The 26,138-nt window shown below is 43.5% G+C and overlaps 2 pseudogenes; both read left to right on the forward strand.

Annotated features, from left to right (window-relative positions):
- Positions 1 to 707: 707 nt before the first annotated feature.
- LOC121442854 lies at positions 708 to 2,710 on the forward strand (annotated as a pseudogene).
- A 400-nt stretch (positions 2,711 to 3,110) lies between these two features.
- On the forward strand, positions 3,111 to 7,712 carry LOC121442888 (annotated as a pseudogene).
- The last annotated feature ends 18,426 nt before the right edge of the window (positions 7,713 to 26,138 follow it).

Here is a 26,138-nt window from a genome sequence, read left to right on the forward strand (position 1 = left end):
CCCTTGGTGGGTTGCAACTTTTTTTCCTATCCCCACATCTTCTTTTCTTCCCCATTTGTCTTCTTGGTTAGAAACTCTCCATCATGACTCAGTTCGTCCCAGTACATAAGGGCTGACCACCTAGGAGGTAGAACCAATAAAGGACCCTCTGACCAGTCCCTTTGGCTTGGAGACACTGTGTGAGCATATGTCCACGGGCTAACAAACTGTGAAAGGCCCTCACTATAAGCAGCACACTCGGTCTGTGGAACACTGCTTTCCTTTTCCCCTCTGTCCTTGTCCTAGCTCAGACTCCCTCCTGACCTGAGAGCAACTGACAACTTTTGTCCAGGGCCATTCTCCTGGATTGTCTGAAGGCTCTCTTGCTTTAGTGGAGTCCCAACCGCTTGTCTGAGTGTGGACTGTTGGGCTTCCTCTCCTAGTCTTTCTTCTCAACTAATCTGGTTATTTGACCACCTGTTAAGAGCCATTAGAGCAGTGGCTGTTCTCTTAATCCACTGAAAGGCTTTGGCTGTTCGATTATGGTTGAATCCCCTTTCTTTCCCTTCCGGGATTGGAACATTCTCCTCAGATGGCAGCTACTTCCACTAGCTTGACCCTGGAGCTGAGCAAGGGGACCGAGATACAGTTGTTGCTGCTCACCCCGAGTCTTCTGACTGTTTTCTTCTTTGTTGCCCCCTCCACACAGGCTCCTCCTGGGGCCCATCATGAATAGTACCCCTTACCTGGAGAATGGGGCCTTCCCTTCTCCACCAGCGCTGCTACCAGCCCCTCCCTGAAGTTGGCAAGGGTTCTGTGAGTACCACGTGAGGGCTGCTGCCCTGGATCTTGCCCACAATTTTCATTTCTACCTGGCCTCCCACCCACAATATGCAGAGCATGGATCAGAAACCGCCTTTTTGGTCATTTTGCTGAGCTATTTTTACACCACTTCGAAGCTGAAGTGCCCCAGGGTCTCGGGCTCATTCTCCTTACCTGTCTTGGCCCCATTAAGCCCTGGTATGGAGATTACACCACCACATGACTTGTCCTTTGACAGTTGCAGGGTGGGAGGGTCCCTGGCTGTGCTGGGCCCATCTCTATCTTCTGAGGACCTAACTGGCCCCCTTCCTTCCTCAGCCTCTTCCACTTCTACACTGTCCCCAAAGCTGAAGTTCAAGAAATGATTTTTCTTCCATTCAGTGGGTCATTCAGTCAGAGATTCTGTATGAGGCATCATGCAGTGGCGAGAGGCCATTGTGATACTTCCCAGCTGAGCCTCTAGAGACCACATCAGACCTTCCAGTCGTAGATGGAAACAGAAACTCCAATTCCTCTGGTGGTGCTGGGACAGGAGGTAGGGGATTGCCTAGTGATGGCACATCCCCTGGGGAGAGATGAACTCACTACTTTGAGAGGCTGAAACTGGGTCATGTAGGGTAAACCTTGAAAGACAGAGCAGGAATGGTACAGAGAGAAGAGCTGCTCAGTTTTTGGGGGGCTGAAGAAGCTGTCCCTGACCCAGCAGGAGTGGGTCATGGAGGAGGGGCATCTGGGCTAACCTCAGCGGGGAGGAGGGCAACCTCAGTGGCAGAAGTATCCCCTACTGCTCCCAAGTGAAGAAAAAGGAGGAGGAGGAAGTCGCTTGGAGTTTTTTGTACCACCCAAGGCAACCCAACCCCAATTCAGCGTTCCCTGGTCTACTATCACTAATATCAGCAAGCCACGGCCCTAGAGATGCCTGACAGGAGAACACGTCTGTGGTTAAGGTAAAAGGCCCTTCAGAGTAAATTCTGGAGACAACTGATGCACTTCATGAGAAGGCCTGGGTGTCTGACATCCAGGAGTGCAAAAGCCCAAGATCCTGCCCTGCTATCAGCCCCTGTATTATGACCCTTCCTCTGACCACTGGGACTTCCTTCCTCACAAAGGATATAGACAGCCTGGAGTTGCCCTGCTTGAATCCTTCAGAGAGTCTGTCCAGCCAGGATCTGCTGCTGGGACCCAGCAATACTAATGACTGCTTGTGAGAGAAGGCTTATGGGGACCTTTCTGAACAGCCATCAGCATCCTTCTCCCCTAGTTCTGCCTCCATCGCTGCCTCCCACTCAATGGAACTGCTTTCTCTGGAACTGCCCCCTCACATTCCCATTGAGGAGGAGCCTCCAACAGAAACAGTTCATCCCCTCTCAACCCCCCCTCCCCTGGATACTCCAGAAGCAGATGCAGGGTCATTTCTGTTCCAGGGGTTGTCAGAGGGCACTGAGGGGGGAATAAACCCCTCTCAGGAGATCCTTAGTTCCATGGAATGCTCTCTCGACCCAAGGCTGCCCAGTAAGTGCTGGAAGGAGGCACTGGCTCCCATGGTGTCTTGCTGGTACATCAGAGTGAGACAAGACATGGTAAATATGTCCTCACTTTCAACTTCCAGGGCAAGGCCAAGCACTTGTGTTTATCACTGAATGAGGAGGGTCAGTGTCGGGTCCAGTCCATTTTCGATATGCTGGAACACTTCCAGGTGCATCCCATCCCTGTGGAGTCTGGAGGCTACAGTGATGTTGTCTTTGTCAGCTATGTTCCCTCCCAGTGGCAGCAGGGCTGGGAGCAGGCTGGGAGCCATGCAGGGGTGTGTAAGGGTGACCAATGCTACCCTGGTTCTCTTTATTTTGAGCAAGTACTCAGACAATGGGCCATGCAGCTTCAAACCCATTACAATGTTCCTTCATGTTGAAGGCAGTCCTTGACCCCTCAGTTTTCCTCCAATGGTGCTCTGCAGAGAGCCAAGCCCATACAAATTTGTATTTGGACTTAATATTACCCTCAACACGCTTACTGGCCATGGTCAATATATTGTTCCTGTCTCACAATCCATAACTGGCCTACATGCCTATTTCCAACAAGTGTCCAACCTAGCCTTCAAGGCGCTCAAATGTTGTATACACCAGGATAATGTAGGCTATTTCCACAATCTTGTCCAGCAGACTGCTGAACCATTTCCTGAATTTTTGACCTGAGTCAAAACAATGCTGTTAGGTCCTAGGGCGCGAGGGAAGAGGCTGGCGGGGAGGGCGGGGGGGGGGGGGGGGGGGGAGGGGGGGCGTGCCCGTGAATAGGCTGGCCTGATCTCTGGCATGGCCGAGGCCAGGAAGCGGTGGGAGCTGCTTCCCCTCATCTACAATCATCTGCTGCAGGCTGGTTACTTCCGCGCGGCGCGGGAAGTGAAGGAGCAGAGCGGCCAGAAGAGTTTCCTGACTCAGCCCGTCACCCTTCGGGACATCTATACACGCTGGCAACAGACCTCAGAGCTTGGCCAGAAGCAGAAGGCAAAGGACGATGCTGCGCTGCAAGCCAAGAAGTCCCGGGTGTCAGACCCCATTAGCAGCTCGGAGAGCTCGGAGGAGGAAGGAGAGGAGGCAGAAACCGAAACTGCCAATGCCACCCCAAGACCAACATCTGTCAATTCCTCAGCCACGGCTTCAGAGTTAGCATCAAGCATGAAGGAAAAGGCCCAGGCAAAGACCAAGATGGTGAACTCCGTGCTGCACCCCGCATCAGGAAAGGCAGTGGTCCACCTACTCTCTGGGAAGATACCCAAGAAGTCAGCAGAGCCCTCGGTAAACACTGTCTTGGCCTCGGAAACTGAGGAGGAGGGCAGCGTCAAAGCCCACGGAGCCACCACCAAGCCTGGGATGTTGTCAGCCAGCCAAGTCAGTAGCTCCAGTGAAGACACCTCGAGCTCCAGTGATGAGACAGATGTAGAGGTGAAGCCTTCAGTAAAACCAGCCCAGACCAAAGCTTCCTCAGCCCCTGCCAAGGAGTCTCCAGCAAAAACGGCCCCAGGCCCTACCAAGTTAGGGAGTGTGACGTCTGAGAGCAGTGAGGAGGACTCTGAGAGTGGGGACGAGCCCCCTGCTGGGAATCCCAGCCAGGTAAAGACCTCTGGAAAAGTTCTTCATGCCGGAGCTGCCTCAGTCGCTGCCAAGGGGATCTCTGGGAAAGGGCCCATCTCAGCAGAGAAAGAGAAGCTTGGGCCCATAGCCACCCACGCCAAGGCAGGAAGGCCAGAGAACGACATAGAGAGCAGCAGTGAGGACGATTCTGACAGTGAGGATGAGGAGCCAGTTGCTGTGACCACTCCTCAGCAGGCAAGGCCTTCCGGGAAGAACCTTCAGGTCAGCGGTACCTCAGTTCCTGCCAAGGGGTCCTCCCAGAAAGGGGCTCCTCCAGACACCCTGGGGAAGGCAGGGCCTGCAGCAGCCCAGGCCCAGGCAGCAAAGCCAGAGGACTCGGACAGCAGCAGCGAGGAGTCAGACAGCGACAGTGTAAAGACACCAGGGGCTGCGGCCCCAAGCACAAGTCCTGCCCAGGTAAAACCTTTAGGGAAAAGCCCCCAGGTCAGACCTGCTTCCGCTGTCAGCCTGGGGTCCTCAGGAAAAGGCGCCCATGCACCCTGCCCTGGGAAGGCAGGCTCGGCAGCAGTCAGGGTCCAGGTGGGAAAGGTCGAAGAGGACTCAGACAGCAGCAGTGAGGAGGAGTCTCACGACGATGGGGCTGTGGCCGCAGCAAAGGCAAAGGCTTTGGAGACAAGGGCCACTCCTGCACTCCCTCAGAAGGTGGGGTCTGTGACCACCCAGGTCAAGACTGAAAGGCGCACAGAAGACTCGGAGAGCAGCGAGGAGTCGAGTGACAGTGAGGAGGAAACAGCCCCGGCGGCTCCAACCCCGGCTCAGGCCAAACCAGCTCTGGAAAAACAGACAAAGGCTTCCCGTAGGAAGGGCACCCCCACCACCCCTGCATCTACCATGGTTGCCCCTGTGCAAGTGAGCACCTCATCCTCTAGTGAGGAAGAGTCAGGAGCTGCTCCTGGTACCATGAAGGGGAAGTCTGTCGCAAAGGGCCTCCAGGGGAAAGCTGCCTTGGGACAGGGGTTGGCCTCAGTGCACCCTGGGAGGACAGGGTCTGCAGTTGCCCAGGTCAGGGCTACAACTCAGGAAGACTCAGAGGACAGCGAGGAAGAATCCAGCAGTGAAGAAGATGAGACCCCAGCACAGGCCAAGCCCTTGGAGAAATCTCCTCAGGCCAAAGCCAACCCACCTAAGACATCTCCAGCCAAAGGACCAGTGTCTGCCTCTGGGAAAGTGAGCACTGCAGGTGCTGCAGCAAAGCAGGAGGTCCCTTCCAAGGAGAAACCACCTGCTAGTACTGTTCAGAACGGTGCTGTCTCTGCAAAGGGCCAGCGATCGGCTCCAGCTGCAGGAAAAGCAGGGGCTCCAGCAACCCAAGCACAGAAAAGGCCTGTGGCTGGAGCAGGAGTGGGGAAGAGCTCAGAGAGCAGCAGTGAAGAGGAGTCAGACATTGAGGAAGAGGCCCCGACCCAGATAAAACCTGTGGGGAAGACCTCTCAGGTCAGAGCTGCCTCAGCCCCTGCCGAGGAGTCTCCTAGAAAAGGGGGCCAACTAGGAACTGCCAAGAAGACAGGACCTACAACTACCCAGGCTCAGAAGAGGAAGATGGAGTACTCAGAGAGCAGTAGTGAGGAATCTGACAGTGACGGGCAGATGTCGTCAGCCATCACCCCAGCCAAGGTCCTGTCCCCTCCAAAGGATGGTACCTTCCAACCTGCCTGGAGCAGGGCACCAGCACCAGCACCCCCAGAGAAGAGCACAGAAGAGTCCTCAGAGAGCAGTGATAAGGAGCTGCCGTCCGCCCAGGCAATTAAATCCCCTCTGATTTCTCTCAACCCCAATCGTAGTCCAGCTGGTCCAGCTGCTACCCCCACACAAATCCAGGCTGTGAACACCTCGAGGAAAGCCCAGGCCTCAGGCTCCACAGCCCAGAGCTCCTCCTCTGAAAGTGAGGATGAGGACATGATTCCTGCCACACAACCCTCCATTCCTGCCACTAGAGCCAATGTGGTGACTGTGCCCACATCCCTCCCACGGATAGCCCCCCAGCCCAGCAAAAGTGAGCAGTCTAGTCGGGCGCCAAAAGGCAAGAAACCAAAAGCAGCATCCACTCAGATCAGTAGTGCCTTGGAAACACTCCCCGTGACTCCCCAGAGCAAACTTGTCCAGTCCAAAGCAGCCAATAAGCTCAGAAAACCCAAACTTCCTGAGAAGCAAAAGCCTCCCTCGGGCTATCCCAGACCCTCCACAAGTTCAAATGACAGCAGTGACGTCTCTTCAGGGAGCGAGGAAGATGCCAAGAGACCCCAGATGGCCAAGTCAGCTCCCAGACTGGATCCGGGCCTTTCCCAGAAGGAGACTGTGGTGGAGGAGACCCCAGATGAATCCAGTGAAGATGAGTTGGTGGCCCCCTCACAGTCTCTCCTCTCAGGTTATGTGACTCCTGGGGTGACTGTGGCCAATTCCCAGACTTCAAAAGCCACTCCTAGGTCAGACTCCAACCCCTTGGTTTCTGTAGTAATAAGGGCGGCGGGGCTGCATCCCCAGCACCCCAGCCACCCGCACGGCTAGCTTAGCTTATGCCCCGAAATAACAACACACAAACTGTATTCATTTAAACACTGCTTGGCCCATTCTCTTCTAGGCTAATTCTCACATATTAATTTAGCCCATTTCTAATCATCTGTGTATGGCACCCCAAGGTGCGCTTACCAGGAAGATTCTAGCCTATGTCCATCATGGGTCGGAGCTTCATCCCGGGAGTGAGGCATGGCGTCTCTCTCAGGCATCTACTCCCGAGAGGAGAGCTGTTGAGACTGAGCTCACTTCCTCTTCCTCCCAGCGTTCTGTTCTGTTTACTCCACCCACCTATCCTCGAACCAATAAAATGGGCCAAGGCAGTTCCTTTATTAGCCAATGACCTTTCTCCATCAGGTTTCCTCTGCTCCAGTCACCAAAGATAATCCAGATGGCAAGCAGAAAGCAAAATCCCAGAATGCAGCAGACTCCACGTTCCCCAAAACCGGTAGGAAAGAGCCCTCCTCAGGCTCCACACCTCAGAAGTCCAAAAAGGCCAAGAAAAGCTCCTGGACCCCAGCAACACCCACACAGGCTCTACAGGACAGCATCACCCAGCGCCTCCGGGAGCAGCCCTGGCCCCTGAACGAGGCGCAAGTGCAGGCCTCTGTGGTGAAGGTCCTGACAGAACTGCTGGAGCAGGAAAGGCAGAGAAGGCCACAGAGATTGTCAAGGAGAATAAGAAGAAGGGCCTGAAGCGGAAGCTTTCGGAGGACCAGTTAGCAGCTGGGGCCCCAAAGAGCAAGAAGAAGCATCTGGAGGATGGAGCCGGTGCCATCACCCCAGAAAAGACTTCCAAGGCAAAATCCAAGCTAGACAAAGTGAATGCTGATGGCAAGGGGAAGGGGTCATCTGGCTCCCGAGGGGCTAAGGAGAAGCCCAAAAGTGAGCTGGGGTTAAAGGTTGAGAGCCGAGAGCAGAGTGACTCAAAGAGCAAGAAGGACAAGAAGAAATCCAGTAAGAAAAAAAAAAGACAAGGAAAAAAAGGAAAAGAAGAAAGGCAAAAAGACCTCAGCCAAAGACCCTGAGTCAATACAGAAGAAAAAGAAAAGAAAGAAGAAGACAGCCGAGCCTGCCGTGTGAGGGCCAGCACATAGAACAGACAGAGTTTTGTCAGTGTGACTGTTCCCTGACCTCTGAGCTCTGGCCAGTGTAATCTGGGACTGGACTTGTTAACTTGCCTCCCTCAACAGAAGATGATGGCCAGCTCCAGCATGTACTGCTGGCCAAGCCGGTGGACCTGCAAGGGAGAACTTGCAAGGGGAAACCTGCAAGGGGGCGGCAGTCCCAGGAGGAAGTGGGATGAAACACGCCCACCCCCTCCGAGTGCTGCATAAGATGTGTACAGTATATATATTTTTTTAAGCGACTGCCTCCCTCCCTTCAAATCCAACATGCCCGAAGGCCTCAGGACCTTCATCTCTGCGCTGCAGACCCACGAGGTCCTGCTTGTGGTTCATCCTGTTCCCTGGATTCCAGGCCTATCCCAAGGACTTGTCCTATCAATTTCCAGCTGTTTGGGGTTTGTTTGGTTTTTTTTTTTTAAGAACTCAAAATAAAAGATTTTAAATGTAAAAAAAAAAAACCAATGCTGTTCAAAAGAGTGTCCCATCCGGCCCCTACTAAAGATATCCTTATTAAACAGCTAACCTGGGAGGGGCTCAACACTGTCACCCATAATGTCTTTGCACCTGTTAGAAAAGAAAATATTCATAAGTGGGTCTTGGCCACCAGTGATATAGAACAGGCCCATTTCCAGCCTTAAGGCTTTCATCAATGCCTTTGTCAACACCAAACTTGACAAATATGATAATTCTATCTTGCCAGATCATACTTGCTGGGGATGTGGACAGTCTGGCCATTTATGTATAGATTGTCCCAGGGCTTATCCAAAGACCTAATGCCCTAAATACCAAAATGGCAATCATTGGGCATGAGACTTTAGAAGCTCCCAGTGGGCCCTGATATAAATGATAGACTAGACTATGGCTTCACACTCATGGTGCCTGAAGGTAAGTGGTGTGCCTTGGTTTGCATTGGTTAAGATGAACTGCTTCTCATCCACGAGGCAGAGCTCTTTGATTTCAGAAGCGTAGTGGATGTCATTTAAAAAGACAGATTGCCCCAATACTTTTGTTCTTTCTGCTGAGGTTACTTGAACAGCAGTAGAACCAACATTAATAAAGATTTTGGTGTCATTGTGACCTAGCTTGAGAGCATCGTGGAAGACCTTTAGGTCCTCTTCCAGAGCCAAGGTAGCAGCAGGGAGTTTCTGTTGCTCATGCTATATGTGCTCAGCCAGCTTCCTGGGACAGCCCATGAAAATAAGCCATTTACTGCCCTTCAGGCCAGTCAGCAGTCACTCGTGGTACTTAGTGCACTCCCTGACCCAGGAGTTACAGTTATAGATATAGACTGCAAAGACGTTGTTGTAAGCAAAGCCAGGAAAAACAGCAAACCACTTAGAGAAGAAGTCTGTTTTAAAGCAATTGCTAGATCCAGTCTGGGCATGCTGGATAATCATTTCCCTCAGGACAGACAACTTTCTGCCCTCCCCCCTTTAAAATTAAAGATAAAAATATTGTGCCACACCATCAAAAAATGCCATCCCCCCAGGCTGCTATACACTTTACAGATGCTAATAAAACTAATTTTGGGTTAATAATAATGAGAGTTAATCATAAGGAAAGGACTTATACCCAACCAAATCTTGAATCAGTACAACTAGGGAAGTTATTGGCAGTCCTTAAGATATTGGAAAAGACCCTATTAGATCCCGTAAATATTTTCTTAGATATCCACTATGACACACACACACACACAAACATGCAAAATATTATCTTTTGCAAAATTAAAGTCCCAAAAGGATTCTACCTCCAAAACCATGTAAACTATTCAAGACATTACAGTCCAGAGAACACCCTTAGCATATATCCCTTATCAGATAACATACAGGACTGCTAGGAATGCTAGCAACAGGCAACCACAGAGCAGATCATCTAATTATTATGACTATGACAGTGTCCTTGCCTTTGCTGGAACAGGCTAGGCTCCTCCATCAGCAATTTGATTTGTCCCCTCAAAATTTTCATAATCTTTTACCTGGTTTATCCCTGCCCAGCTGTAAACATTTAGTCAGTACTTATACAACTTAACTTACCATGAGTCAAGTCATTGGATTTGTCTACCATATTCTTTGGCCAAGTATGGAATCACATAAAATCCCTTCTAGACTCCTCTAAACTTGTTGCATGGTGTCTTCTGAGAGGGGTAGTGGTGGCTCTACTATTTCTTCTTAAGGGTCTCCTACAGCCAAGATCCTGAAGAAAGCAACACTCCAGATGTTAATGGCTATGGAATGTACTGGACTAAAGCCTCCATAAAGGGAGGTGGTCCTTGCTTGACTAACACAAATACAGGAGGCAATTTAAAGTCCTAGTTCTCCTTAAAGTCTCCCCTTGCTTCTAAGTTCTTAGAACCTCCCAGGGACCCAACCCTTCAAGAACTGGCAGTCAAAGATGAGTAAAAACTTGTCCAGCAGGTCAACTTAAGACAGACACAGCCCAAAACGCTGGGGGGGTCCCCAAGTTGGGGTTATAAAAACCCATAACTCCTACTAGGTCACCCACAAGAAAATAAAATAAAAAAGATGAGATGAAGCAGGACAATAGCGCAAGCACAAGCAAGCACATGCAAACTCACAATGAATAAGCAACTTTGGCCAAAACAACCTGTCAGTGGACCAAAAGCACAGTAACTAATGACATGTACACCTAGCCAATCACAACACACCAGCAGCAACTGCCAGTTTCAAAAGGACCAAGTAAAAACATTGCTGCAGCAGCTTAATTTCCCTAACCCCATAAAAAACCCTTAACTTTTTTTTTTATAATAAAGAGGTTCTGGCTGGGCGGTGGTGGTGCACGCCTTTAATCCCAGCACTCGGGAGGCAGAGGCAGGCGGATCTCTGGGAGTTCGAGGCCAGCCTGGTCTACAAGAGCTAGTTCCAGGACAGGAACCCAAAACTACGGAAAAACCCTGTCTCGAAAAATCCAAAAAAAAAAAAAGAGGTTCTGTATTGGACTCTCTCAGAGTCTGTGTCATTGCCTCTGTGTCTTCTTACCTCCTGCCACACCCCAGGAAATGCACAACAAGCAGAGCAACAAACCCGCAACAACTCGCAACTACATTGTACCAATAACATAGCCAATGTCCTTAGTCAAGATTCTACTGATATAATAAAATGCTATGACCAAAAGCAATTTGGGGAGGAAAGTGTTTGTTTGGCTTACATGTCCTAATCATAGCCCATATGGCTATGATTAAGTGGCAGGAAATAAAGCAGAGACTATAGAGGAGGGCTGCTTATTGGGTTGCACTCCATGACTTGCTCAGCATGCTTTCTTGTACCATCCAGGACCATAAGCCCTGGGACATCCCCTCCTCCTATGGACTGGGTCCTCCCACATCAATAATCCATCAAGAAAATGTCTTACAGTTGTGCCTACAAGCATCTGATGGAAGCACTACTCAGTTGTGGCAACTCTTCCCCTACGTTGTGTCAAGTTAACACAAAACTAACAAGCACAACCAATATTTGTTTCTGAAGAGGAATCATAGATACAGAATACATTTCACGAGAAAGCAGTTGCTGTTGTGCCATTCTAGGAAAAGAGTGACAACATCTTTATACTCCACATATACCCCAAGCCTGGAGCTGCTCCACAAGGGCCCTCTAGACTTGAATGAGACCTGGGCTCTGTGCCTGATTGACATGCATCAAACACTGGCACTACCACCATAGCAAGCTAGTTTCAAGTCCAGCCTCTAGAGACAAACTCACACTGAGCATTCTCATAATACACACATCACCACAGAAGGTTGGGGCCTGCCATAACTGCAAAGCTGCTCAAACTCTGCGCATGCTTGTCCTACCATTTTTTCTACAATGACTGGCTACTTCACAAGCATTCATGTCTTGTCTACTCTGAAATAACGCAAGAATATCTGTACTATGAACATTAGTGCCATTCCTTCCCTGGATTCTAGAGAAGTGGTACCTCCACAAATGCCCGTGTGGGAGACCTCAGCTCAGTGGCTACAGCATAAGTGCCACACATGATATACTAAAGTCACAATAATGAGACTTCTGGAAAGTGATGCCACAAGCCAGTCTGAGTACCAAGAGGGATTCTTTCAGTCAAAATGTTCCTGGGAGGGGAAAAGAAGTCAGGAGTATTTTAGTAGTTATCATCAAAATGCCCAACAACTATAACCATAAGAGTATAACCAAAGTTCACCTGCTGAGGATCCCAAGAAACTTCATCAACAGCAACTTCAACTGACATAGCACATAGACTACATAGGCATCATTATACTTGGCAATGAAAACTACTTTATACCACCCAAAAGGTGCCTTGCACCAACGTGTAGAAAGAACAAATCAGTTTAAAAATCTGCATCATGTAGAAATTCCATCAAACTTGCAAACATCAAGGCAAGGTATCTAGAAACATTTAAAAAAAACAAGGAGTCTTAACACCAACAAAATACCATAATAATCTCAGTAGCAGATGCCAAAAGTGAAGATATAAACCAATTAATAAAGACTCAAAATTATTGTTTAAGAAGAGATCAGCAAACAGAAAGAAAACACAAACTGTTCAAAGAAATCAGAAAAAATGTCAAAATTTTCAACTTAGAAGAAAGGTTAAAACTATAATTTTAAATTTCTAGAGCTGAAAATACAACTGATGAAATAAAAGCATAATAGAGAGAATCAAAGAATTGACCATTGCAGAAGAATCTGTGAAGTTAAAGGTAGGTCATTTGCAAATCTAGTCAGAAAAGAGTAAAGAGAAGGAAAAGGAATGAAAAGTATTCATGAGCTTATGAAGCAGCATCAACACAGGGACCATTTGAGCTGTATAAGCTTAGGAAGGAAACAGGAATAGAAAGCTTCCTTAAAGACTTAATAGAGCATCCAGGTACAGAAAGCTCAAACTTCTTCAGATTTAATCTAGAAAACACAATCCCAAGACACATCATTATCAAATTCCCCAAAACAAAAAAAAAAAGGCAAATATGAAGAGAAGATCCTAAAATCGGCAAGATAAAGGCACATGTGAGAAAATTTCAATAAGTGTCAAAGAAGATTTTCATCAGAAAACTTATAGTCTAGAAGAGGTTGGTATAATATACTCAGAGAACTGAAGGAGGGCAAATATTGATCAAGTACATTTGCTGTATTTCAGAAATGAAAGAGAAATAAAGTATATTGCACTGGTCAGTTTTATGTCCACTTGACATAAGCTAGAGTCATGTGGAAAGAGGGAACCTCAGCTGAGAAAATTCCCCATAAGATTTGCCTATAGCCAAACCAACAGTGCATTTCTTGATAGATTATTGATGTGAAAGGGCTCAGCTTACTGTAGGTGATATCACCCCTACGCAGTTGGTCCTGGTTGCTATAAGAAAGCAAAATAAACAAGTCAGGAGAAGCAAGCCAGCAAACAACACTCTTCCATGACCACTGCCCAGAATCTAAAGGCTCAGTGGATGAATTTTACCAAATGTTTAAGGAACGGTCATACCAGTCCTGTCCAAACTTTTCCAAAAATTCAAGAGGAAAGAACACCTCCATAAACATTAGACCAGTGTTACCTTGTACTGAAGCCAGATAAGGACTCAGGAAGAAAAATTATAAACCAGTATTCCTTATGAGCATAAAAGCAAAGATCTGTAGTATTATGAGCGGCGGGGCTGCGTCCCCAGCACTCCAGCTGCCCACATGGCTAGCTTATGCTCCGAAATAACAACATACAAACTGTATTCATTTAAACACTGCTTGGCCCTTTAGCTCTAGCCCTTACTGGCTAATTCTGATATCCCAATCAACCCATCTCTAATAATCTGTGGGCACCGGTCTTACCGGGAAGATTCTAGCCTATGTCCATCCTGGGTCGGAGCTTCATGGCGTGCATCTTCCCGGGAGAGTGGAGCATGGCATCTCTCTGAGGCGTCTGCTCCCGAGAGGAGAGCTGTGGAGTCTGAGCTCACTTCCTCTTCCTCCCAGCGTTCTGTTCTGTTTACTCCTCCCTATCTCAAACCAATGAGAGCCAAGCCGTTTCTTTTTATTTAACCAATGACCTTCCTCCATCATTTCCCCTTTTTCGGTTTAAACAAAAAAAAAGCCTTTAACTTTAACATAGCAAAATTACATATAACAAAACAGTTATCAAGCAAAAGTTACAATAATCTTTATCATAACTAAGGAAAACTATAACTATAACTAACTATTCTTAACTCCATCAAAGACTCCAGAAAGATACAATACTACCTAAGCAAACAAGAAAAAAGCAACTTTTAAAACTCTAGAAATGACAGAGACATCTCGCTGCCTGGACAGTCACCCAAAATTCCTCTATACCATTGGGGCATCCATCTTCAGCCTTCAGGCCCATGGTATCCAGCAGACATTTCCATAAAGCAGGAAAATTCAAAGTCAGATCTGTTGTGTCCTGCAGAATGTCTCGCAGACTCTTTCATGAATCAGGAACCCCGAAAGATCATCTCACCTTAGGCAAGTTCAGTAGTCCTCTCTCTGTGGGTTCTCTGTGTCCAGTTTATGCAATAGTCCAGGCAAGAGCAGTTTCTTGCCCAAATGGCTATCAAACTCCATAAAGTGCCTCTTCGATGCCCATCTTCCTCTTGAAGTTGATTGGTGCTGCCAGGAGCAGAGTGTCTCATTATCATGAAAAGTCCTCAGTTATTAAAACATTAAATGTCCTATTCTGTAATCTTTGAAAGACATGAAGAATGTCTATCTAAAATACATCTCTATATATCTAGAAAATATTAACTAACATGACTACAAACTTGACTATTATGATTATCTATTAACTACCTATATACATTACATTTTTAAATGAACTACACAATCACAATACCTTAATAAAGATCAGAAATACATACACATATAACAAAATTGACCTTAAATCTCTATCAATAAAGGAAAATCTATACTAATGCAAATTATTCATATCTATATCATATCCCCCTTTAAATGTAAAAGAACATTTATAAACATTTTTTGGGAATATGGGCGTAGTTATTTCTCTCCAAACTGCTTCCTGCTGAATGGGGGCGTTGTTAATTAGGTCTTTCATGGTATAACCTGTGTGCTAGTTTCATCTCAGTTGGCAGTTGAGCGAAGCAATTTTCTGAAGGTGTTCACACCAACCCTTCAGGAGGGCGTGGTCCATCGTACCAAATCGGAATAGAAGAAATGAACAGCGTCTCATCCTCTGTGAAAACAAAATAAGAAACTCCTTTCCAAAGTATCGTATCCTTAGATCCAAATTCAAAATATCTATGTTGGATTAGTTCAGCAGCATTTATAAACAAATATCTTTTAGCAGTTGTTGCTCCTTCCTCAGCATTCAAATAATTTAAAGAGAGCATAATAGCATACAGTATCAAAATTCTCTGTGTATTTTCCATCTTTGTGCAGCTTTGTTTTAACCTCTATTTTGTTTATTTTTACTTTTAACTCTTTGCTTTTGGAGATAGGTTCTCTGTATCTTTGACCTGAAGTAACTCTGTAGACCAGGCTGTCTTTGAACTCTTAGAGATCCACCTGTCTCTGCCTCCCAAGCATTCGGGATTAAAGGTGTACACTACTACACCTTGAACTCACAGAGATCTGTTTGTCTGTGCCTTCTGGGCACTGGGATTAAAGGTGTGTGCTACCACACCTTGAAGTCACAGAGGTCATTCTCCCTCTGCCTTCCAAGTGTTGGGATTAAAGGTGTGTACTACCACACACAACAACTCTCTTCCTTTTTTTTGTTTTTTACTTTAAGAACTTCAACTTTTAGTCTGCATATATTTTTAACACACTGTAAACCATTTAAAATTTTTCTTTGTCTTTGAATCTCTCTTTACTGTATATCTCTCTTTTTCTGACCACAAGAGTCTTTAATTTACCAAGCAATATCAGTAGGATTAAAGGCGTGGCTTTGCCGGCTAGATGTAGCCCATTCCTTAGCTTTCCAGCCTCATGGTTGAGGTACTGGCTGTAGCCATGTTTACTGCCACAACTCTATGGCATTTCAAGGTCCCTGCCAGCAAGCGAGCTTCAGCAGCCTGTGCTTGCAAACTGCACGAACCGCCTGCATAAAAGTGTCAGAGTTTGCCCTGGCAGGACAGCCCAGAAAGCTGGCATTTTTAAACGGCGCAGCTTTTTTTTCTGCTACGGCTGAAAACCGAAAAGCATGCATTCAGCTTTTCGTCAACACCATTTAAGTGTTTCGTGGCAGGACCTCTTAATGAGCTGCAAGGTTTGCAGCTAAAGCTGAGTCAGGAAGCCTCTCTAAGATGAAAGCGCTTGCTTGCCTCTAACAAGCAGAGCAGACCCGAGAACACAGCGAGTCTAGTTGCCATCAAACAAATCGTAGCACTTTACTCCAAATGCTCTATTCAAAAACTCTGTCTCCCGCAGGAGCCAGACAGAGATAGCAATGGCAGCACAGCCCCAGGAAATCGTGCTTTAAAATGACACAGCGTTTTTTCTGCTGCTGTTGCCGAATCAGGAAATCTCTCTACAGCACGCCACCAACAAACAGCAAAAATCTGTGTTAAACTCTCTCTCCCTTATTTTTAAGCCTTCTCAGGTTTTTTAAGCGGGTTTAGTCCATCACGTCGGGGTGCCATTTGTAGCATCTCCTACATATACCTGAAGGCCAAGGTCTCCTATTTTTGTCATTCCCAGAAGAGATATTATTCCCAGAAATTCTTTGCCTGCAATCCCTTTGCAAATGTCCTAATTTACCACAATTAAAACACCTGGCAGTTTGATGTCTCCTCATTGCTTTGGAAATCGCTTCTCCTACCCAAGATTCATCATTATAGCTAAACGTCTCAACATTCATCGTATGCTGAATCCATTCATCCATAGGTGCTGATCTAGACTTTAAAGGCCCAATTATCTTTTTGCATTCTATGTTTGCATTCTCAAAATCTAGAGATTCAAGAAGTATTCGTCTAGCTTCTGGGTCTGTTACCCCTATGTCCAAAGCCTTAATTAATCTTTGCAAAAAGTCAATAAAGGGTTCTCTCTGTCCCTGCCTAATTCTGGCATATGATTCAGCCCTTTTTGCTGGATCTTGTATACTATTCCAAGCATTTAAAGCTGCTTGGTGACATAGACACAGTACTTCATCATCATAAAGAGCTTGGACCTGTGGATCAGCATATTCTCCTCCACCAAGAATTTGATCTTGGGAAACCTCAACACCTTTTGCTCTTCCTTGCTGTTCCATGTTTGGATTTTTCTCTGAAATAAATTCCAAACATCAAGGAAGGTCCATTATCTAAAACTGCAGACACTAACTGATGGAAATCATGGGGGGTAGCTCTAGCATTAGAAGCCCAAGTCCTTATCATTTCCTTTACATATGCATTGTGCAAGCCAAAATTAACAACAGCTTGCTTAATTTCTTTCAGATCATTCATTGCTATTGGCTCCCTTTAAGCCTTTAGAAGTTGACGCTTTGTCAGAATTAAGTATAGGGTATGTTGCTAGAACCCTGGGTATGCCAGTTCTAATAGCTAGTGGAGGCATTGTATCCTGTCCTTGTGACTCCTTACTCTGTTCACCAGCTGCAATATTTTCTCCAATTTTTTCAAATCTTTTTATCATTGTCTCTCTTAAATCCTGAATCTCCTGACCTGATATATTTCCAGTGATTTCACTGAGGCATCAATTTTTTGGTCCCCATTCTGCACCTGTGATTCCAAAGCTTTAATTTTTTCCTTCAAAGATAACATGTCCTCCTTAAACTTTTCTTGTATATTATGTAGATTCCCATCTTGGAGGTACATTCTGTCTGTTACCTTATCAAAACTTTGTGATAAAGTCTGAACGTCAAATTCAACAGCCTGAACCCTTTCAGGTAACTTTCTAATACCCTTGGATATGGAGTCAATTTTGTCTGTCATAGTATCCACTTGTTCAGATAACCTCTGATTTTCAATAATTTAAATCCTGTCAATTAGTTGTTCATTATTAGTTCGTAAAGATTCTATCGTTCTTAGGAGTGCCATATTCTTCCTTAATGACAGAATATGGAAAAGAAAACTGAAACCTAGTAACAAGCAAATCAAGGTATCCCCATAATCATATAAACCTTGTATGACGTAATCCATTGTATTAGTAAATATAAATTTACTAATCCATTGTATTAGTGAAAACAAAGCAGTAAAATTTGCGTTAGAAACGAAAACTGCCATATTACCTATTATCCAGCAGGTGGCGCTGTTGCCGAGTCGCGATGAAAATGGGGTCCTGTTTCAGTGCCTTAGTAGATGTTAAAAACTGGAAAATGCAAGTTTCTCGACAAAGTAAATGTAATTAAATCAATTCCAGAGACAGAACCAGAAACCCAGAATCCAGGGGTAGAGAAGAGCAACCTGGAAGCCGCTTATGCCTCCACGTGACAGAGTCACCCTGAGGGGTTGCAGCTTTCAGCAACCACGTGCTCTGGTTCGCGCCACTTAAGAACTGTGCTTGCAAGGGAGATTTAAAAACGACTCAGAAAAGAGCAAACCACGCAGGCAGAGACTACACGGGCCTGTGGAGTTTAAATCCACGTGGGGAGGCCAAGGCCACAGCTGCAAGGCACAGGCGGTGGCTGAGGAAGGGAGGGCTCCCGCCAAGCCGAACTCGCGGCCGGCAGCCGAGCTGGGAAAGGAGAGGTTGTAAAACCAAACGTTGGGTGCCAAAATGAAGGCGTAAGTCACAAACAATGCCACATCAGTTTGGAATTATGATTAATAGGGTGGTATTTATTTAAAGGGGAAAAAAACTTACAGATCACTGTCCCAGACAACAGCCCTCTACGCAACCAGGAAGGGAGTCTAGTCCCTGGCGGAGCAGGAAGTGAAGAGAGAGAGGAGAGGGAAGTGGCTGCTTTTTTAAAGGGAGAGAGACCACGCCCCAATGGGCTGGTATCTCAGCAGCTATAGGCTGGAGGAGTGGGAGGACCTCCCGCAACAAAGATCTTCAACAAAACATTATTCAATAGTTGATGAACATTACCAATTACCCAAACAAAGTGGGATATATCTCTGGAGTAGAGGAATGGCTCAATGTACACAAGTACATAATTGCTGTATATTACATTGATAGAATGAAGGACAAAAACAGTGTGGTTATCTTAATAGATGTAGAGAAGGCTTTTGACAGCACTCAACAACCTTCCAGGATAAATGCTTGATAAATTCAGTATGGAAAAATGTTCCTCAAAACAAAATGGCTTGTGCCTAGAGAGATGGCTCAGCGGTAAAGTCACTGACTGCTCTTCTAGAAGACTAAGTTCAACTCCCAGCACCCACATGGCAACTGTCTGCAACTTCAGTTCCAGGAAATCCAACACCATCAAAGACATACATGCAGGCAAAACACTGATGCACATAAAATAATGTAAATTTAAAAAACAAAATGGCTGGGCTGGAGAGATGGCTCAGAGGTTAAGAGCACGGGCTGCTCTTCCAGAGGTCCTGAGTTCAATTCCCAGCGACCACGTGGTGGCTCACAACCACCTGTACTGAGGTCTGGTGCCCTCTCCTGGCCTGCAGGCATACACACAGACAAATATTGTATAATAAATAAATAAATATTAAAAAAAATGGCTTTAAAATATTACAAACCCACAGACAGCATTAGATTCAAAGCCGGAATGTGGAAAGTTTTTCTTCTAAGGCCAATAATATGACAAGGATGCCTTCACTCACCACTTCTGTCCAATACAGAACTGGCAGTCCTATCCATAGAAACCAGTGGAACAAATAGAGAAATTCAAAAAGGTGAGGAAGAAATCTCTCTGGTAGATGATATGATCTTATATACAGAAAGTTGTAGATAATCTAGCAAAAGAAAAAAACCCACTTCTCAGAACTATAAAAAAAAATCAGGATAGCTGCTGGTTACAAAATCAACACATAAAACTCAATTATATTTCTAACATTAATGGCAAATTATTTAAAAATATAATTTAAAAAACAGGTTCATTTATAATACAAACTATATGTACTTATGAATAATTTACCTAAAAAGGTGGAAACTATGAAAGTACTTAAAGAAGGCCCAAATAAATGGTTCTGTATGTCCTATTTATGGATTTAAAGAATTAATATTCTGAAATTGCCATATGATTCTATGCCATTTTCCATACAAATAGGAATAAGATGCACAAAATCTGCATAAAACTGTAGAAAACTTCAATCAGCTAAGGCAGCTTCTGCTAAAAGGACAAAGCAAGAAGTTTCACAATCCCATAGTGAAATATACCATATAGAAATTGTAATCCAAAAGGAACTGTAGAGTCCAAGCCACAGTGTTCCCTATAGATAGACTCAAATTAACTAAACAGGAGCCCACAAGAATGTCTGCCAGATTGTCAGCGAAATGTGTTATACCAGAAATTGAATTTAAGTCAAGAAAGACATCTTCTAAGAAGAATTTGGAAAATGGAAGGAGGAAAATAAAAAAGCTGGAAAGAAGCCAGGCAATGGTGGGACAGACACACCTTAAATCCCAGCACTGGGGAGGCAGAGGCAAGTAGATCTCTGAGTTGGAGACCAGCCTGGCTTACAGAGAGAAGTTCCATAACAACCAGGGCTACACAGAAAAAAACCCTATCTCAAAACAAAACAAACAAACAAACAAGAAGAAACTGGAAAGGAAGGCACTGGACTATGTAAGCATTCAGAAACTAAAGTGAAAGAAGAATATAAATTGAATCCATAGATAGTAAGGATTAGTGAATTGTGATAAACATGAGGTTATTTTATTAATCTTCTCAGACAAATTTTTAAGTCAAATTTACTGTTTTGTAAAAGCAAATTGTTAGGATTTTACTAGCTGGAATTACAACATATGCAATAAATGTTTTATTCTTCCACAGTCATTCTTTTTTGAAAGTTTCCATTGTCTTCAAGTAAAATAAATGCCAAATTTATATAGGAAGTTGTGTGTAAAATTAATTTATCTCTCTACACTTGGTTTTAAAATTTTTGTCCTGTGCATACTGTAGCATGTTTGTATATATTCAAATCTTCAAATAATTTTTCGAAGCAAAATGAATGTAGGTTTGTGCCTAGGTTTTATGTGATTTTAATAAAACATGATACCTGTGGATACATGCTAATTGTTGTTTAAAATTAAAGATTTTTTTTAGGAAAACTTTTTTTATTGAGAAAAGGAAAAAAACAAGTTTCCGCCTCCTCCCAGCCTCCCATTTCCCTCCCCCTCCTCCCACCCTTCTCCCCGTCCCCCCACTCCTCTCCCCCTCCCTCTCCAGTCCAAAGAGCAGTCAGTGTTCCCTGCCCTGTGGTAAGTCCTAGGTCCTCCCCCCTCCGTCCATATCTAGGAAGGTGAACATCCAAACTGGCTAGGCTCCCACAAAGCCAGCACATTACGTAGGATCAAAACCCCGTGCCATTGTCCTTGGCTTCTCATCAGCCCTCATTGTTTGCCATGTTCAGAGAGTCCGGTTTTATCCCATGTACGAAGGTGAACCCAAGGAAAAACATATAGTTATCCTCTTGGCTATGGGAAGTAGACAAAATTGCCGGGGAGAAAATTGGGATCTTGGGGGGTGGGGTGGGATGAGGGTAAGGGAAGATGGGGAGAGAAAAGTGAGAAGGGGATGATGGGGGGAACTTGGGGAAAAAGGATAATTGGGATAAAGGAAGGTTGGATAGGGGAGCACGGAAGCACAATTCTTAGTTAAGGGAGCCACCTTAGGGTTGGCAAGAGACTTGAACCTAGAGTGGCTCCCAGGAGCCCAAGGCGATGTCCCCAGTTAAAGATTTTCTTATATGGAAAAAAGAGGATGCTATCAAAATAGAGATATCAATTGATCAGTGAAACAGGATAGAAAGATCCTAAACAAACCTACATACTTACACTCAACAGATTTTTTTCATCAAAGCACCTAGGGACATAAAGAGAGAGAACGGCACCTTCAAAAACTGCTTCTGGGAGCTAAAGAGAACTTACTGTTCTTGCAGAGGACCCAGGTTCAGCTCCAAGCACCCACATGCCAGTTCGCAACATCTATTAACTTGAGTTTGGGGACATCCAAATGCCCTCTTCTGGCTCCTGCTACAGACCTATGGTGAGGTAGAACATCATGGTAGCAAAAATGCAAGGAAAACTCAAATTACTTATCTCAAGGTGGCAAGGAGAAAGACAGAGACCATAATGACTTCATTTAATACTAATTACCTCCCAAAGTCCTTATGTATAAATATTATTAATATTAATTTACTGGTAAATTTCCCTTGAGTCAACTTTTGAAGGATGTATAGTATTCCACCAGCCATATCTAAAATTATTATCTTTCTCATGTGCAAATACATTCATTCTATCCCAGTACCCCCAAATTCTCAACTTCTTCCAAGTCCAAATTCCAGAGTCTTATGTAAATAATATAGGAATAAAACTCAAGTCATGATTGATCCTGAGCCTAATGAAATCAAGCAAGTCATCTTTATTCAAACTACAATGCTGAGATAGGCATACAACACATGTTTCCATTCCAAAAAAAAACAAGTAGGCAAGGAAAAATATGAATTCCAAGTAAGCCCAAAATCCAATTGGGAAAAAAACAATGTTTTGTCACTGTTCTTGTTTGATGTAGGATTTCATACAGCCCAGGGTGGTCATGAACTCTCTAAGTAGTGAAAATCAAATATTGTTTAAGATAGACTGTTGATAATTTGTGCTTGGAAGAATAAACAAAACAAAGAAGGAAGTTATAATTTAAGATAGACTATCTTTCCTAAAAACTGTATTTTAGTAACATCATAAAAGAAGTCCATAAGTCATTTATATATTTGAGGTGTTCTATGTAATGAGAACAGATAGAAAAGCTCAGCAGTACAATCTGTCTGATTTGTCCAAGAAGCAGAGAAAATAAAAGTGTGAGGGAAAAAAACTATACTATGAGATAAAGTCTGAAAAGACTTGTGGGCTGGACCATATTACTGAAATGTGTATTGTGAGCAAATCAATACATCGAAAGGAGATGTAAGTCTGTTGGTGAAGGCCACTCATGTGTTCCCAGCCGCCCAGACTTGAAATAACCACATAGAAACTGTATTAATTAAATCACTGCTTGGCCTATTAGCTCTAGCCTCTTATGGGCTAGCTCTTACTTCCTAAACTAACCCATCTCCATTAATCTGTGCATCACCACGAGGTCATGGCTTATTGGCAAAGTTTTGGCACGCTCCCGCAGAGGTGTCTGTCTTCTGTGGCGGCTACATGGCTTTTCCCTGACTCCACCTACTCTCTCTCTACATCTCTGTTTGGATTTGCCACCTGGCTTTACTCTGTTAAGCCATTAGCTGAAAGCAACTTTATTCATTAACTAATAAAAGCAACACGTATACAGAAGGATTTCCCACACCATAAGCCATTTATAGAAATTCAACATACCCTTCCAGAATCCTTCTGGCTATTGTGTTGACAATAAATTGTTTAGAACAATGTCAAAACTAGAAAGAAAAATTCTAAGCCCATACCATCAGTTTGGTTGACTATGAACACAGTAGTATTATGGAGTTAATTTTCAGATTCTAGATTTATTTTCATTATATAACTGTTAGAATTTGCTAGCATTTCCTAAATTGGTAGATTTCCTAAAATCCTTGAAATGAAAAGGCAGTCTGGTATGAAACCAAGCATTTACACTGCTTAGCTTTAAGAATTAATCAACCATCATTTATTGTCAACCAATTTTCTTTAAGATGAGAAAATCAACTGAAAGAACAGATTTGAAAGAGAATCCCAAGAGCTCAAATTTGAGTATTTTAGAATGTAGTGCATATTATGTATAAACGTGAAAATTTTGATAAATTAGTTAGTTTTGAGAGGAACCTCATGGTGGGAATTCAAACTCCAATATTAGAAATAAAAATTGGAATCACTAGCATAACAAATAATTTGTAAATCTAGGAAATAAGAGAAGAGTGAGAATAACTGGGCAGGGGGTGTATACATGCAGAAAAAGAAAACAGAGTCAAGGATTAACTGGTATATTCCTAGAATTCTAAGAGAGGAAAACAGCTGGTAGTAGAACAGGAAGAAACTGGGAGACTAGTGTGTAATATATTTTGATAAGTGATCAGTGGATTTATAAATTTAGATGTTATTGCATACATTATGAAGTGTAGTTGAAGCTGAGCAATAGAAGAGAACCCTAATTGTACTGAGTTTAGAAATAAATTGTAAGAGATAAAAATAAAATAACAATTATATATACTCTTTTAGAAAGCTTGGTTTTTGCTGGAAATGGTATGCTATCTCTGCATAGAAAAGTGATAATTTAATCTGCACTCATTAAGAGATAATTTCAGTTAAACACTGAATGCCAGTAATACCACTTTCAAGAAGGAAAGAAGTAAAAACACTATTTGACTCTCAATTTAAGTAACTTTCCTGAAGAATACTTGCTATCTCCCAGTTTTCTACCTTTTCTCACTTAGTGACTTGAATTTTGTCTTGGAGTTACTTTTTTGTTTTTGCATTTTGTATAATTATCTGAGAGCTAGATATTTCATCACACATTTTCATACAAATCTAATGACTACTATTTACTTACCAAATTCTTGTCATTGTTCATTGAAATATTCTAATCTAGAAAGAGATAGAACAAAATATTTTAATCAGCAAAAAATCATATTCATCTCTAAAATGATTGCTCTGGTACCATCTACTTAATCAATGAAACTGACAGTAGTCAATCCTGTAATTATATTTTCTCTTCCATGTACCAGTTTTTTAAAAAAGACTTACTTTATTTGTGTGCGGAAGTGGGTGTGTCTGCACATGGAGCTGAAAGAGTCCAGATGAAAGCTATCGACAGACAAATGTATACAAAAAATTACCCAACATTCGAAACTATCAGAGAAATGTACATCAAAAGTACATGCTGATCCATTTTACCCTGGTCAGACTGGTTATAAACAAAAGAAACAACAAATGCTGGTGAGGATACAGGGGGAAAGCGCCCCCTATACACCACTCAGGGAAATATAAATCAGTGCATTCACTACAGAAATCATTGTGGATATTACCCAAGAAAATAAAATTAACGTTACCTTATTATCCGGCCATATTATTTTTAGGTACTTGCCTTCAGGATTCCAAGTTAGCTTGGCACAGAGATGCCTGCTCATCCATGTTTATTGTGGCTCCATTCACAATCACCAACTTATGCAAATAGGTCTAAGTGTCCATCATGGATGACTAGATAAAGAAATGTGACATATATTCATAATGTAACCATAAAAGAACAAAATTATATTATGACAGGAAAATGGATGGAGTTGAATCAGATCATCATGTTAATCAAAATAAGCCAAATCCAAAAAAACAAATGTTTTCTCCCATATATAATCGAAGTATAAATAAAATAAAGTAAAACTTGAAAGGCAGAAGAAAGATTATTTAGGAAGAGAAACAGGATCAGTGAGATGGGGGAGAAGGAACAAGAGAGTGTGATGAGGTAAAAAAAAAAGATCAAAGTACATGATATATATGTATGAGAATGTCACAGTGAAATCCCACATTTTGTATGATGAATATATGCTACTCCAAAAGACACACCTCTACTAAGAAACATGGAAAAGTGATACAGAACTTAACTAGTAAAAGATATCATCAGAATTTTTCTTTCAAGAAGGTCATGCCAAAAGTAAAATAGTTCATTGAGGTGGATGAACAATACCCATGAAGAACAATGAAAAGCTGTTTAATCCCTTTTGATGACAACAATAGTGATAATAACAATAAGAGAAAGAAGAATTACAGAAAGGTGGGCTTAAAATGAATGAAACAATAACCCAGATTCTCAATTCTCCCGGGCTGAAGTGCTTCAGTACTTAAGGCTATTGAGAGTTGCTGGGTTTATACTTCCATAGATCACTTTTTTCTGGAAAAAAACTGACTTCTGTACAGACAAATCTCTTCACCAGGGTCAGGATACATCCAATGGCTGAGCAGCACTATGGAAGTATAAAAATTCAGTCACTTTTCCTAACTTGGGACAATTCTGCAGATTTCAGCTTCTTTTGCATTCTCACAGGTATTGAATCCCAACACACTCCCCGGTAAGATTTTCAGGGAAATTTCCACTTCTCAGCTTAATTCCTGGAAAAGAAAATCAGCTTGCAACATCATCTATGCATTGCTAATTATATCTGGTCATGTTGTATTTTACATGTTATATTTAATTATTACATAATTATGGACCAGGTAAAATCATTATGCTCATCTTAAAAACAGGTTTACTGAAGTGCAAAAGTGTTAAGAACTTATTCAGTTTCTCATATCTGATAATAAGGGAGACCATGGGTTTGTAGCAGGCAGTATAGCTCTAATCACTATGTGTTAATTCCTTTAATATCTTACAATACAATGGAGACTGTTTTCTTGGGTATTTTATTAAAAAACAGATTGACTGACTCTAATTATTTAGTTCAATTTTCCTTGAAAAAGTATATTTTCTTAAAAGAATTAAGAAAAAAATTCTGTCTTAAAATTAGAAGTTCTGTTTTCCTTGGCCTTTTAGTTTTTCAGTACAAGAGCCAACATAATTCTGTCAA

Source organism: Microtus oregoni, unplaced genomic scaffold, assembly GCF_018167655.1.
Source record: "Microtus oregoni isolate MIOR12 unplaced genomic scaffold, Mior012 000097F_ref0000449, whole genome shotgun sequence".
In the NCBI taxonomy this organism is placed as follows: Eukaryota; Metazoa; Chordata; class Mammalia; order Rodentia; family Cricetidae; genus Microtus; species Microtus oregoni.